This window comes from Gigantopelta aegis, chromosome 8 (assembly GCF_016097555.1).
Source record: "Gigantopelta aegis isolate Gae_Host chromosome 8, Gae_host_genome, whole genome shotgun sequence".
Classification (NCBI taxonomy): domain Eukaryota; kingdom Metazoa; phylum Mollusca; class Gastropoda; order Neomphalida; family Peltospiridae; genus Gigantopelta; species Gigantopelta aegis.
The window spans coordinates 51,372,800-51,390,202 of NC_054706.1; the positions used below are offsets into that span (position 1 = coordinate 51,372,800).

The 17,403-nt window shown below is 35.6% G+C and overlaps 1 protein-coding gene across 3 annotated transcripts in view; it reads left to right on the top strand.

The window, feature by feature from the left end:
* LOC121379053 (transmembrane channel-like protein 7) overlaps positions 1-17,403 on the top strand; it is an 87,335-nt gene that overhangs the window by 25,890 nt on the left and 44,042 nt on the right. The window lies entirely within an intron of this gene.

Sequence of the window (17,403 nt, forward strand, 5' to 3'; positions counted from 1 at the left end):
GTCCAGGACACTGCCCTGGGCACACACTTCATCTAGATCTTTGCTAAATATAAAATGAAAAATGAAATGTAAAAAAATATATATATACTCATAATATTAGTTTAATTGGCACTATAGACAGCTGAAGTTGCTTACATGTAAAATATGCATGCAGGACAGCTTAATTGGACTGTTATTATTGTTAGTCCCCTACCGATCCAACCAGATGGAACTATAGGTTTCATCTCTGTCCTGTCTGTCCATCTTTCTATCCGTCCATCTGTCGGTCCGTCCATATGTCCAACGTATAGTTTTCCGGATGTGTTTTTCACAGTGCCTCAAATTCGTTAGCTGACATTTTGTGTATAGCTTTATCATGTTCTGTTACAGATCAAGTTCGATTTTCATGGCAGTTTACCCATTTTTCACAGAGTTATGGCCCTTGAACTTAGGAGATATGAATATTTGTTTGACCTTTTTTTGGCAATGCCAAAAGTTAAATGCCTGACATTTTGTATATAGCATTATCACTTAATGTTGTAGATCAAGTTAAACTTCTATGGCGATTTACCTATTTTTCACAGAGTTATGGCCCTTGAACTTAGGAGATATGAATATTTGTTTTCCTGACTTATTTTTGGCAATGCCTGAAGTTAAATGCCTGACATTTTGTATATAGCATTATCACTTACTGTTATAGATCAAGTTTAACTTTTATGGCGATTTACCCATTTTTCACAGAGTTATGGCCCTTGAATGCAGGAGATATGAAAATTTGTTTGATCCAGTAGGGGACATGTATTGCTTTAGCAGTCCTTTCAGACTGCTTTTTTACACTATTATTGTCAACAAATGTTTATAAGAAATAGCTATTATAATAATTTACTGAAAAGTGGTAAATGTCCACTACATCTTATATTGTCCACTGATTTTCTTGAAATTATCAGTTTATTTTTATTTTTTATTTTTTTAAATAATATACTTGGTAGGGTCTCCACAAGTACTCAAGTATCGTACAAGGTGGAATGTAGGACAATAATTTCAGCAATAGATAATTAACCATATAAGTTGCATAATAATTATATGATCATGCGCTAGTTTATCTTTTTAAACTGGCCATTCGTCCGTCACAACACTGCACATATCAATTGGTTTTTAAATGCAATATGATGGCATGATTTGGCATCCATGTTCAGCGCTGGAATTAAAATGTGTAAAGCTATTTTACTTTATTCCTTAATCTCATCATCATCATCTAGTGTAAGTGTCGGGTACTCGGGTCCGGGTCGAGTTTAACCCTCAAGTACTGGAGTCCAAAATTTTGGACTTGTGGAGGCCCTAGTACTTGGAAAATAGTACACAAGAAAGTTCAACTACCATACTAAGAATCACAGCAATAATGTTGGGAAATCATGTATGGCTTTAATAAATGTAAAACTATCTGCATAGGCATTAGAAATGGTTGGGTAATCAGTTTTTGCATTTGTGTATTTTATGTGATCACAAAAAAGTATCACTTCTTAGTCTAGTTTTGGTAATAAATGTTGTATGTTTACTGAAGATTGTGTTTCACTGAACAAGGCATGTCACAAACTACACCACATTCGGGTTTTTTGTGATCACAGAAAAGTATCACTTCTTGGTATGTTGAAACTTGTATGTTTACTGATAAATTACTAATCTGATTGAAGATTGTGTTTCACTGGTGCATGGCACAAACTACACCACATTTGGGTGGAGTTAATCATCTTGAATCAACGAGAAAGTATATACTTGGTAGATGAAATGTGATAGAAGCATTTCGAGTCCACCCTTAATGTATCTTGAAGTTTTTCGAGATGTTGATTTTTATTTGAAATTTGAATATGCTTACCTGTGATATTTATATTTTTGCTCAGTGTTTTAATTTAACTTCAGAATTTTTATATTAATGTTGATCATCAATTCATTTTTATATTTACCATTGTTTGACGCCCACTAGCCAATGTAATTTTTGGTAAGTACTAGGATGTGGTTAAACAGTCATTAAGTTAGTCAGTCAATCAATCACAAACTGTTTGCAAAGCTTACAGAAATGTTTTTGATAAGCTGTTTTTTTAACCTTCCTAAAACAATTGTGCTGGAATGTCAGTAACATTCGTTCGTTCGTTCGTTCGTTCTTTTAGTCATTCAGTCATTCTTTCATTCATTCTTTCATTCTTTCATTCTTTCATTCTTTCATTCATTCATTCATTCATTCATTCATTTACTCATCACTCATTCATTCATAAAAACAATGTCAATTTGCAATATTTAGGCATTTTAAATTTGAAACTACATATGTTTACCCATTAAAGATTTTACTCATTTTTATCAACCAAAATCCCTGACAAATTAATATATAACTGGCCCCTCCAATGGCTGATATCGTGCAGTGCTTGGGATCTAAAAGAATAAAGGTGCTTAGTTTAGGGTGTATACTACCAAATCAAATCCCATAGACGACAATAGTAACATATGTGGCTAAAACTCCTACCTGCAACGTATCAACCGACATAAACGCCACGGATATAAATACTACCACCCCTTACACTTAAAGTGAATCAGAAAAAAATGGGGGTCAAGCTGCTCGTTTCTGAGATAACGGGTAGCGTCTATGACTACCCTAGTTTCGCACAAAATTCGAGTACTTTTTTTTACAGGTACCCCATACATGTTTCAAGCACAAGGCTACTTGACACATTGGTACTAGATGAAATAAAATTGCAATTTTTTTTTACCCAGATGAAACTATTATTTTTTACAACCAACACACTCACATTTATAACCAATCACAGGACTTGTGGTGTTCACTTCTCTATCAAAAGTTCGGTGCACCTCGCACTTTGACCCAGCCGGAAGTTATTTGGTTTAGTACTACCTTTAAGGGTGTGTGGGTAAGACAAAGAAAGACAAATTAATATATAACTGGCCCGTCCAGTGGCTGGTACCGTGCACTGCTTGGGATCTAAAAGAATAAAGGTTATTAGTTAAAGGGTGTGTGGGTAAGACAAAGAAAGACAAATTAATATATAACTGGCCCGTCCAGTGGCTGGTACCGTGCACTGCTTGGGATCTAAAAGAATAAAGGTGCTTAGTTAAAGGGTGTGTGGGTAAGACAAAGAAAGACAAATTAATATATAACTGGCCCGTCCAGTGGCTGGTATCGTGCACTGCTTGGGATCTAAAAGAATAAATGTGCTTAGTTAAAGGGTGTGTGGGTAAGACAAAGAAAGATAAATTAATATATAACTGGTCCCTCCAGTGGCTGGTACCGTGCACTGCTTGGGATCTAAAAGAATAAAGGTTATTAGTTAAAGGGTGTGTGGGTAAGACAAAGAAAGACAAATTAATATATAACTGGCCCGTCCAGTGGCTGGTATCGTGCACTGCTTGGGATCTAAAAGAATAAAGGTGCTTAGTTAAAGGGTGTGTGGGTATATACTCTATATGCATGTGTCAATAAGATTTTGACGCTGATATGTTTGAGAGTCATTAGTAAGTCTTATGTGTGGTTGTGTAAATATATGTATAGCATTTGGAGTGTTACCTCGAAGCTACAGAACTGAGTGTGTTCAAAGGTAATGTGATAAAAAGTTCAGCCATGTCATATTGTGTTTGCTGTAATGTGACAACTCATTAAAAAAAAAATGGTCAGCCCTGATTTTATTTTCTATTTTAAACTTTTTATGTCTGTACAGGGCTTCTATAAAAAAATTTAAATCCACTAGCCTTGGGATCAGTGATTTAAAAAATTTACTAGCCACTATAAAAAATTCACTGGCGCTAATATACTTTAAGTTAATATAATTTTACTAAATAATAGTACTACCGGTAATCAAATATGTCATCTAAAGAGGGAGATAGAGCTTAAAAACACTAACACTGGGGCTTGGAGTGGGTTCAGGATATTCATATTTACAAAATAGACTTAACTGCAACATTTGACTCTTTTTTTTCACTAGCCGTTGGGCATGGCAATAGTAGTTATTTACTAGCCCAACATCGAATATCACTAGCCGTGGGAGTGGGGCTACCATAATCTAGAAGCCCTGCTGTACTGGAATGATGTCATGTGATGTCAAATTAATAGCGATATGCAGTGTACCGTCATTTCCATAATGTAATTACATTCAGCACACCGTTATGTTAATTATACATAAGGATTAAAGGAAACATGACACGAGACCATATTATAGCTCATTTTAAAAGAAAAATGATATAAAAATAATATACAAATAACTTTATAACAATAAAATACGTGTAGTTAACTTAAAATGAAGAAATTACGCTAATCAGTATCAAAGTACGATTTATGCATATTTCTTCGTGAGCGTTCGGAAAAAAAGAGAAGTGACGTCAGAGCCGCTGTACTCTTCCATTGTTGTTAACTGTTTATATATGGAGTAAGGGGCGTACGATCTTTTCAGTCCAACAGTGCCGTACTGCGCGGACTTTGGGTGTAAAAATAAACAGTTTAAACGATCGGGATTGTCTTTTATGGTTTTCCAAAGGATTGTATCCGAAGAAAGACGCGTGTATTTTATCGCAAAAGAAAAGATTGGACACCAACACCGCATAATACTTTGGTGTCAGCCTATTTACAGCCCGGAGCCCGAACGTTACCCGGAGACAAAAACAGTACTCGGTTGCGAATGCCGAGGTGTACATTGTACATATTTGGCACAAAGATACACCTCAGCATGATGTATTTATATATGTTAAAACAAAAATTTATAATTTTTTATTTATTTATTTTTTTGAAAAAAAAAAGAGATTTTTCATGTTAGGGCTGTAGGCCTACATAACAAAATCTGTATTCACCGTCCGAAGAAGGAAACGTCAATAAGTAATTAAATATGGCATATACAAACATGGGATTTGGCACGAGGATACATCTCAGTACGATGTATTTAAATATGTTTTTTAAAAACGTGTAGAAAACAATAATAATTTTAAATAATGTTTTTAATCTTCGGGCGGAATACGTCACAAAAACGTTCCTCATCGCCCGAAGCCCCAAAGCAACACGAAGTTCAATACAAAATAAACCACTACTGTCGGTGTCGAAATAACTATTATGTTTCATCCACGGGCTGACTTGAGAATCGGAGTGTTGTTTTAGTTAATTGGTCCTTTCTTTCCGTGGCCTGCACATGTGATTCCTGATTGGCAGGTGTATATTGCAGGGTATCGACCAGGTAAGTGATTACCACGGTCTAGACATACGTACAAAATACGTGCCAGTTTTGTAAAAAAAAAAATCACAGGGTATTGTGGCGTAACCTGTCGCGACTATAGTACAATGTTAATGGACATTATCAGCCGCCCTGCTTCATTACTGTAAATAATGCTGTAAAATCCTTGATTAAGTAGACTTTCCCATCTAAAATTACAAAACTGACCAATTACGTAGTACCAAAGAAAAGAAAATTATCACTTGGGTATCGTGAGTGGTCGTTTTTACTCTAACGCACCCTACCAATAGGCCTAATAATATGCTACTTTTTTTTTATGAGAGAAAAATACTATAACCCCATTTCGTTCTATTGATGCAAATAGAAATATTTTTAGTTTAAAAGTTGATTATACTCTCAAGTCATTTATGTTGTTTTACAAGTCAGGTTAATGAAAGTGAAGCGCCTTGTCGTAAATTAGAGCGTTTGTTTACACTGTGCATACAGATTTCATTATGTACAGCCCGAACATAAAAAATGCGATATTTTCTAAAAAAAACACACACCAAAAAATTTTTTGTCCTACATTTATATTTTTTACATATTTAAATACATCATATCGAGGTGTATCTTTATGCTAAATATGAACAGTATACACCTCGGCATTAGCATCCGAGTTTTGGTTTTGTCTCCGGGTTACTTTCGGGCTCCGGGCTGTAAATTGGTCGACCGGTCTGGTCTGGCACCATCAGTTTCTCCACCCTCCGACTCGCTATCCGTTTTTTCTTCAGTATCACTGTTGTAAGTAAATGTGTGTCTTTCTTCATTTACTAACAGCTCATATTGATACGGCAAAACGTTTTGCGAACGAACACTCATTGTTTTGGTAAGCTATGCAAGACTTAGATTCTTTATGAGTGGTACGGACTAATGCTTTTAAGTGTAAGGCTTCAGATCAAGGGACGCGTCTCTGACGTCACGGACCTCGTGATTGCCCTGCTCATTAAAGATCGGCAATTTCCGCTAAGAGCTCGTATCTGGGGTTCTTTTATGGAGATATTTTAAGTAATTAATTTTTTATAAAAAATTTTTTTAGGTGATTCAATTTATAATTAATTGTACATGGTTGGTGCCAAATATGGTTTACGTGACATGTTTCCTTTAAATTCCTTCTTTTTTAAAATTGCATATACAGTAGAATCTCGTTGGGTCGAACTCGTGAACACTGCTAATGAAAAAATGTAGTTGATATCCTCTAAGACTATATATCACTTACCAAGTGTTTGATACCCAAGTAGCCGATGATTAATATATAATAAATCAGTATGCTCTAGTGGTGTTGTTGAACAAAACAAACTAAACATGAGAGGAGAAACACACTGCTGCAACATGTGCTATGTCTGTCAAATAGGAGCAAATAGTCCTAAGCAAAGTGATCTGTTAATGTATTTACCCCACAGACAGGACAGCACATACCAAAGTTTAATATACAGTTGAATTCTGTTGGATCGAACCATTTGGTCAACATCGGACATTTCCGTAACATCAGTTAGAAAGTTGAATTAGATACATATTATTTTGGTAACTGCAAACATAAAGCAAAATATCAGAGTGAAAGAATTTGTTAGAAATTACTTCGATTGTGTGACGCAGAAGCTCATGTCCATATTAATTAAATGTGTGGTTGCTGAAATGATGATGTTTGATTAACTCGCCCATTGTTTTATTTAAAACTGGCCTTGTAGACGTGTTCAAAGTAATGCTTCACGCCGGGGTCATTTTGTGCACTAATTGTTTGATTGGTATCACAGTTCATCTAACAGGTATCGTAACACTAGCTGTACTTGAAAGATCATTACCGATAGCCGATTAACAAACAACATGACAAGTGTAGTAATAAAAGAATTGCATGGCTATTGTTGAGATTCTCCAATTCATCTATAGATCATTCCGCCTAAATAATTAATCCAAAGGTTGTAATAACCAACTGCGCAAGCGCAGCAATTGTTGGTCCTTTTCTGTGGTTTTCCATTTGATATTTGATGGATCACCAGTTCGAGGGAAATATAGCTAATAACACAGATGGGACCGATAATTTAGTACGAGCGAAGGTTTATAGTCGACCCTGGACGTGTTCGACCCATCATCAGTTAATACAATGTATAAGGGTTTACCGAACAAAAAACTGTGGACTTCATTTTTGGTTCGAGCGTTGCGATGTGTACGACCCTTCCAAGGTTGAGCCAAAGAGATTCTTCTGTATTTGCCAGTACAGTGCAATACAAAACAATCTTCATCACAACGTTTGTTACATTGGTTAAGGGGACATAATTTCCCCATTAATCACAAATATATGAACTAGTTATAATACATGTAGTAGTGTGTTTAGAGATTTAATATACACATCTGCATTCGTATGCCACAGTGATATAAATATATGAACTAGTTATAATACATGTAGTAGTGTGTTCAGAGATTTAATAATACAGTGTGTTCAGAGATTTAATATACATATCTGCATTCGTATGCCACAGTGATATAAATATATGAACTAGTTATAATACATGTAGTAGTGTGTTCAGAGATTTAATATACACATCTGCATTCGTATGCCACAGTGATATAAATATATGAACTAGTTATAATACATGTAGTAGTGTGTTCAGAGATTTAATATACATATCTGCATTCGTATGCCACAGTGATATAAATATATGAACTAGTTATAATACATGTAGTAGTGTGTTCAGAGATTTAATATACATATCACATTCTGCATTCGTATACATGTAGTACAGAGATTTTAATATAATATACAATCATGATATAAATATATATGAAGTAGATTTATAACATATCTGCATTCGTATGCCAGATATAAATATATAAACTAGTTATAATACATGTGTGTGTTCAGAGATTTAATATACATATCTGCATTCGTATGCCACAGTGATATAAATATATGAACTAGTTATAATACATGTAGTAGTGTGTTCAGAGATTTAATATACATATCTGCATTCGTATGCCACAGTGATATAAATATATGAACTAGTTATAATACATGTAGTTAGAGATTTAATATACATGTAGTAGTGTACCCAGAACTAGTATAATACATGTAGTAGTGTGTTCAGAGATTTAATATACACATCTGCATTCGTATGCCACAGTGATATAAATATATGAACTAGTTATAATACATGTAGTAGTGTGTTCAGAGATTTAATATACACATCTGCATTCGTATGCCACAGTGATATAAATATATGAACTAGTTATAATACATGTAGTAGTGTGTTCAGAGATTTAATATACATATCTGCATTCGTATGCCACAGTGATATAAATATATGAACTAGTTATAATACATGTAGTAGTGTGTTCAGAGATTTAATATACATATCTGCATTCATATGCCACAGTGATATAAATATCCAGATTAAAAGGACAGACCCTAGTTTTTAAACATGATGGCATAATTTTCACAGTGATTTTATGCACCTAAAAGACAGACCCTAGTAATTTTTAAACACTATGGCATAATTTTCACCTTGACCCTAGTTTCAACCTGTAAAAATGGACACTACATGTAGGTTTGGTTCATTTACAAACCTGCAACAAATTTGGATACAACAGAGTGAAACAAGAGTCTGTGATGTTGAAATACCCTTAAAAATAGACTAAAACGCGACTCCATAACCTTTACTTCTGAGGTGCATGTGCGTTTTTAAAAATATGAAAAATGCATTTTGTGGTATTAGAAACACCAGGATGACCAGAAACACTTCTGTTGTACGGAAATGGATAATCTAAACAATAAAATATAAGTAATGTTTGATTTCAGTGATCATAAATGGCTCTAATAGTGTGAAATATGCCTTAACATGTCCCTTTAACACACATGTAAAAGTATGTACACATACTGAGATGGGATAAATCCCAGTCGGTCCACCGAGGAGAATTGATCCTACAACCTATCCCACAACAAATTATCTCTACATTCTACCCCTCTGTGTTACTGGATGTTTATTAAAATACCTGACAGCCAAGTCACTAACTCTTAAAAGAAGTTATAGCTGTATTAAAATCTATTAACATATCTACAGCTAAACTGTAACAACTCCCCACTTATCCCTCTCTTTACATTTTAAAATTTTGAAAGATATTCTGAATCATTCATATTTATGTCGTCTTCCACTTCAAACATCTCAGGTTACATATTTCTATTGTCACAACATAACCTAGGCCAACATTTTCTAATTGTTGTTTTCTATTATCCATACTGACTCATAGCAATTACCATGATTTTTTTTTCCTCTCACTTTTTTCAGTATGAATGTTTGTTTGAAATAAAAGTAGCAAATATGTTTAGCACCTGTCAAAACAATACAGTTAATGTTTAATGAAGTTGGACCGGCCTCGGTGGTGCAGTGGTTCAGCCATCGGACTACAGGCTGGTAGGTACAGGGTTCGCAGCCCGGTACTGGCTCCAAACCTGAGCAAGTTCTTAAGGGCTCAATGGGTAGGTGTAAGGCCACTACACCCTCTCCTCTTTCACTAACCACTAACCAACTAACAACTAACCCACTGTCCTGGACAGACAGCCCAGATAGCTGAGGTGAGTGCCCAGGACAGCGTGCTTGAACCTTAATTGGATATAAGCACGAAAATAAAATGAAATGAAATGAAGTACGTTGGAATTTTATTGTAAAAAGAAATTGCTTATTACCTGGAATTGGGGTATCAGTATGGAACATTTTTGGCACGCTTTCATCAGAAAACTGTTCAAACATGTCTGTCATGGGCACAATATCTGACTTAAAGTTAAAAGTTACAGTTTGTTTTGTTTAATGACACCATTAGAGCACATTGTTTAATTAATCATCGGCTATTGGATGTCAAACATTTGGTAATTTTGACATATAGTCTTAGAGAGGAAACCCGCTACATTTTTCCATTAGTAGCAAGGGATCTTTTATATGCACAATCCCACAGACAGGAAAGCACACACCATGGCCGTTGACCAGTTGTGGTGCTCTGCATGGTTGGAATGAGGAAAAACCCCAATTAGTTGAATAGATCCACCAAGGTGGTTCGATCCTGCAACGCAAGCACCTCAGGCGAGCACTCAACCGACTGAGCTAAATCCCACCCAAAATATTTGACTTGGCCAGAGAGTTCTTCCCACAACAGGACCTAGTATTGGCATAGCCAGGATTTTATATTGGATGACCACACACACTGGGGGGGGGGGGGGGGGGGGGGGGGGGAACCCTCACTGTCCATGGGTTGTGTTTTGGGTCAGCTGGCAAATATAAGATGGTGGGAGAAAAAAGGCTATGCCAATGGTTTTTGACACAGACATCATAATAGCCAAGGCGTGGGCTGTACCCAGTGGTAAAGTGCTTGCCTGAAGTAGGGTTGGTCTGGGATCCATCCTTGTCTATGAGCCCATTGGGCTATTTCTTGTTCTAGCCAGTTCCCCACGACTGGTATATCAAAGGCCGTGGTTTGTGCTATCCTGTCTCTGGGATGGTGCATATATAAAAGATCCCTTGCTACCAATGGAAAAATGTAGCGGGTTTCCTCTCTAAGATTATATGTCAGAAATACCAAATGTTTGACATCCAATAGCTGATGATGAATAAATCAGTGTGCTCTAGTGGTGTCGTTAAACAAAACAAACCTTTTAACAAAATACATGTAGAAATGCCTACCTCCTTCATAACCTACTATATAGTATGTAGTGTCATAGAACAAAACAATCAAATGTACTTTAACCTTAACCATTTAACAAATTACCTGTAGAAATGCCTACCTCCTTAACTGAACCTGCTGTTAAACTATGGATCAACTGTTACAATTGTATGTTGGATTACAGTGAGCCATAAAGTTGTTGCGACTGGCCTTAATAATAAATATAGAATGTTTATATAATTATAGTTTCTGCTATTTCATTTCATTCTTACAAGTGGACTGGTGGCCTACTCAGTTTGTTGGCAATGAATTAATGTGCTGGTATTATTATGTGTGTATAAGTAGAAGTACAAGTTTCCATATTCATTTGAACTTATTTTCGTGCTTATATCCAATTAAGGTTCAAGCACGCTGTCCTGGACATACACACCTCAGCTATCTGGGTTTTCTGTCCAGGACAGTGGGTTAGTTGTTTAGTGGTTAGTGAGAGAAAAGAGGGTGTAGTGGTTTTTACACCTACCCATTGAGTTGTTAAAACTCACTCTGGGTGGGAGGCTGGTTTGACTTTGAATTAATTTTACATGGCCATATACCACTAAGGTTCTGAGCATATGGTAGCTGGTACCGGGCTGCAAACCCTGTACCTACCAGCCTTATGTCCGATGGCTTAACCATGACACCACCGAGGCCGGTAAGTTTGCATATTTGACATTAGTCTATTATATACATGTACATACACATGTGTTTACACTTACCACTGTGTTGTTGTGGTACGGGTAAATGTATTACTCATATAATAATTGAATGTTAATTGAGTGTTTGTGACACCGTCACTTGGCTGACTTCCTGGTTTATAGGTTGTGGTATTTCAAAGAATCCTGTTCTTGGTAACCTTATCAAAGGGGTAATGTAGGTTTTGCCTGACCCTCTTCACGTCTCAAGGATATGTTATACAGGGGTGTACTGTTGTGTCTTTTGTATTGACTTCGTGACATCTGCTTGTTATCGAGCACGATGTTATGACTAAAGACTTCAGTTTAATCCTAAGTGATGTAGGTACAATGTCGCAATAGTTTTTTTTGTTTTTTTTAACATTATGTACATGATACATACTTATATTTTCAGAGATTATACAAGTACATGTTACATACATGTACTTATTAACATGATACATACATGTAGTTATATTTACAGAGATTATACAAGTACATGTTACATACATATACTTATTAACATGATACATACATGTACTTATATTTAAGAATATGTACATGTTACATACAGTGAAACCTCTCAAAACTGGACCCTTTGTATAACGGAATTCCCCCAAAACCAGATATTTTTCATGATCCTTTTTTAAAAATCAGTACAGAATGTAACCTCTCTAAACCATATACCTCTTTAAACCCGACATTTTACTTGGTCCCGAGGGTGTCCGGTTTAGAGGGGTTTCACTGTACTTATATTTAAGATTATTTACATGTTACATACTTATATTTAAGATTATGTGTTTGTTTTGTTTAACGACACCACTAGAGCATTAATCATTGACTATTGGATGTCAAAATATATTTAAGATTATGTACATGTTACAGACATTTAACACACGACAAAATCTTAAAAAACTTTAATTCTGCCTTTTATTCTCACTTACATTTTGATGGTTTAACGTTTAATTAGATACATATATGAGCGTGCTATGATTTTATACTAAACTATCTGTAAAGACGAGTATTAATTAATCAATGTGCTGTAGTGGTGTTGTTAAGCAAAACAAATTTAAAACTACACGAGAAGTTGTCTTCATAGATCTATTTTTCCTTTTACTACATTATGCAACTTATATTATTTCTGGTGAAACCTTGTAGTCAATGGAAAATGTTGTGGGTTTCCTATGAAGTCAGTTTGTCAGAATTATGAAGTGTTTGACATCCTGTAGAATGTTGATTAATAAATCAGTGCACTCTAGTGGGGTCCATAACCATATCAAAACAACAGATTTTGACACATACTACCATATAACCGTAAATAAAATGTGTTTATTGCGTCGTTAAATAAAACATTTCTTTCTTTCATAGATCTACATGAGTTAATGAGTTGTGGGTTTCTTTCATAGGTCCAGATGTTGATTAATAAATCAGTGCACTCCTCTCACATACATTATGCATAGGTCCATTTTATGCAATTTTTCGCATGAAACTTTGCAGTTTTTTGCTCAGACATCCAGTGTTTTCAGAAGACAGGTGACATGGTTACAATCTCATTTGTGGAATCTGTGTCATTGTGATGTTGGGTTTTTTCCCATAATTTGGGTGTGAACAAAATGTGGGGGAAATCTAACAGTAATTAAAGGTAGGAGAGTAATTTAGCATTGTTGTAAACAATATGGTTCAGACTTTATATGTTTAAAAAGTTTGTATTTAAAAAGAAAAGCCAGTAAGCCTACAAATAACCCAAGCATTAGCTGTGAAATTGTTTTACATTTACACTTCAAATATCCTTTCTATAACATTAAGTCATTTATCTGGATTAGGAATAACTTGCTTGAAGAAAATGTTCCTTGGAAGTTGGATTAGGAATATATAGATTAACTGAATTCCAGTTATTATCTGGATCAAGATTAACTTAAATATAAGAAGCAGTCTACCAATAAAAGTTACAGTAATCATAACTTACACTGGTGCTGAACAGAGAGAAATTTGATCATTTAAAAAAAATATATATATAAATTTTCAGTCTGAATATCAATTAGAAATGACCCCTAAAATCGATTTTTATATAGCTCCTGTGCTGAATTTTTTTCTATTTTGTGAAAAAAATAGCATCAATGTTTAATTTTAAATTGCTTTTTGTTTTAAATTTATTTTAAAAAAACGAAATTGATAAAAAAAAAGGTTTTATTTTTATTTCTGGTTTTTTGGGGGTGGTAAAACCTTCATGTAACAATTTTTTCAACAACTTTTCTCCAAAAATAGATTTTATTATTTAAAAAGATTTACCTTTAAAAGCTTTCCCATGAAACTTATTATTTATTTTGAATGTTTTCCATAACTTAATTTAAAAAAAAAGAAAAAAAAGAAGAAACAAAACCATAACAAAACTGTTATAGACTTAAGCACATTTTGTGATTAGACTTATTAATAAATTTAACCACTAACATATCTAAATAAAGGTTACGTTTAGCTACCTGATGCTTGATTCATCACTATTTCATTAACCTTTTTCCTCTATTAATTCTAACCATACAACTGACCAAGATTCCTTTTCCACACCAATCAGGTTTCTTATAAATTCAGCATCGTGTTACTTATAAAATTAAGGTTTGTCTTGTCTGTAGTGTACAGATGGTGCCTCTAATGTACAACCTGTCAAACAGGATGCTAGGTGTATAGAAATCTGTATTGATTTGTATGGAGCACAGCTTGTATACAAATAGAGCTTAATGATACCTATACCTATTAGGTTACTAGTCTACATATATACTGATGGAAATAAATATGGGTGTAATAACCAATAGTGGTGTCATGGTTAAGCCATCAGACATAAGGCTGGTAGGTACAAGGTTCACAGCCCGGTACCGGCTGCCACTCAGAGCAAGTTTTTAACGACTCAGTGGGTAGGTGTAAGACCACTACACCCTCTTGTCTTTCACTAACCACTAACAACTAACAATTGTCCTGGACAGACAGCCCAGATAGCTGAGGTGTGTGGATAGAAGCACGAAAATAAGTTGAAATGAAATGAAATGGTAAAGACTTAGCCTAATGTGTGGTCGGTCTAGGATTGATCCCCGATGGGGGCCCATTAAGCTATTTCTTGTTAAGAGTCAGAGCACCACAACTGGTCGGTCTAGGATTGATCCCCGATGGGGGCCCATTAAGCTATTTCTTGTTAAGAGTCAGAGCACCACAACTGGTCGGTCTAGGATTGATCCCCGATGGGGGCCCATTAAGCTATTTCTTGTTAAGAGTCAGAGCACCACAACTGGTCGGTCTAGGATTGATCCCCGATGGGGGCCCATTAAGCTATTTCTTGTTAAGAGCCAGAGCACCACAACTGGTCGGTCTAGGATCGATCCCCGATGGGGGCCCATTAAGCTATTTCTTGTTAAGAGCCAGAGCACTACAACTGATATATCAAATGCTGTGGTATATGCTGTCCTGTCTGTGGATGGTGCATATGAAAGATCTCATGCTATTAATGGAAATAATGTAGTGGATTTCTTGTCTAAGACTATAATGTCAGAATCACCAAATGTTTGACATCCAATCGCTGATGATTAATAAATCAATGTGCTCTAGTTGTGTCGTTAAACAAAACAAACTTAAAAACTTTCCCACATTACTGTCATTCAGTCCCATATTACATACTTGAATTATATACAGATATTACCTCGCTAGTAGTGAATTTAATTTGGTCTACAATACCAAGTGTATAATACCAATTCCCTCAGTATACATAATACAGTGCATTTTGTATAAACAGATGCCCATCCATAACAAAAATATCTACAGGTCCCTAATTAATTTTGTTGAGTATAGTTACCAATTGACCTGATTTCAACAGCTGTTTTAACAAACCACTTGTTATACTGTTATAGGCAGCTTCTTAAATAGCATAGGTTGGACTGGATGTCATTGTTCAACTGGTATAGAAATTTTACTTTGTAAAGCAAATTAATAATTTATCTACCTTGGTTTTTGCTATCTTTCATTTGTCTTTGTTTCTAATAGATATAATATGTGCCGGTTCTTTAGCCATTAAGCATTTGACACACTTTGTGTAACAAAAATAATTAATATTTTCAAACGGTTTGTAATATTATTAATTAAGTGAAATGGTCACATAAGCAAATCCGATCTCTCTGTGTGGTATTTAGGGTTTTCGTTCTATTTCTATTTTAATCCGGCATTTGCAGGTAGGCCTTTGTTGATAATGTTTCATAGCTCTTTCTGACCAATAGTGATTTAAGTAGTATTTGTTCCTACAAAGTTAATGTTAAAGTAAGTTCTCTTGTTTTCTCTCTCTCTCTCATCATATCTCTTTCTCTCTCCCTCCCCATTCTCCCTTGTATCCCTTCTCTCTCTCTCTCTCTCCCCCCCACTCCCTCTCCCTCTCCCTCTCCCTCTCTCCCTCCCCCTCTCCCCTCTCTCTATCTCTCTCTCTCACTCTCTCTCTCTCTGTCTGTCTGTCTCTATTTTTTTCTCTCTGTCTGTCTCTCTCGCTATGTCTGTCTTTGCATGTCTCTCTGTCTCTTTCTCTATATTTTTTCTGTCTCTGTATGTCTGTCTGTCTGTCTCTCTCTCACTCAGTCTGTCTCTCTCTCTGTCTGTCTGTCTGTCTCTCTCTCTCTTTCTCTGTCTCTCTCTCTCTCTCATCAGTAGTAATACATTATATATATATAGTAATACATTATATATATATATATATATATATTAATATTAAAGTAGCATTATTAGAGTTGAGATTTGTTTACTTTTAAAACAATATTTCAGTTATACAAATATCTAAAACATTTGAAAAAAAACAATGATGTTTGTTCAACAAAACATTCCAACTTTATATTATATAAATAACTTGCTAGCAGATGGGGTTATAAAGTTAACCTATAGTTTGTTGTGTTCAATGACACAGCTAAAGCACACTGAATTATTACTCATGGATGTCAAACATTTGGTCACTGTGACACATAGTAGGAAGAAACCTACAACATGTTTTCATTAAAGGGGTGGGATATAGCTAAGTGGTAAAGTACTCGCCTGGTGTGTGGTTGGTCTAGGATCGATCCTCATCAGTGGCCCCATTGGGCTATTTCTTGTTAAGCCAGTGCACCACGACTGGTATATATCAAAGGTGATGGTATGTGCTATCCTGTCTGTTGGATGGTGCATATAAAAGATCTCTTGCTACTAATGGAAAAGTGTAGCAGGTTTCCTCTCTAAGACTATATGTTAACATTACCAAATATTTGACATCCAATAGCCAATGATTAATATATCATTGTGCTCTAGTGGTGTCATTAAACAAAAAAACTAACTTTAACTTTTTTTCATTAGGTCAGGTCAGGTCATAAGTTTTAATGTGCACATTCAGAGCAAGCTGTTAAAGCACATGCCTGTCATGAGCGCAGGTGTCGACTTACACCGCCTTATCCATCCAGGTCAACTGGCCTCGGTGGCGTCGTGGCAGGCCATCGGTCTACAGGCTGTTAGGTACTGGGTTCGGATCCCAGTCGAGGCATGGGATTTTTAATTGAGATACCGACTCCAAACCCTGAGTGAGTGCTCCGCAAGGCTCAATGGGTAGGTGTAAACCACTTGCACCGACCAGTGATCCATAACTGGTTCAACAAAGGCCATGGTTTGTGCTATCCTGCCTGTGGGAAGCGCAAATAAAAGATCCCTTGCTGCCTGTCGTAAAAAGAGTAGCCTATTTGGCGACAGCGGGTTTCCTCTAAAAACAGTGTCAGAATGACCATATGTTTGACGTCCAATAGCCGATGATAAGATAAAAAATCAATGTGCTC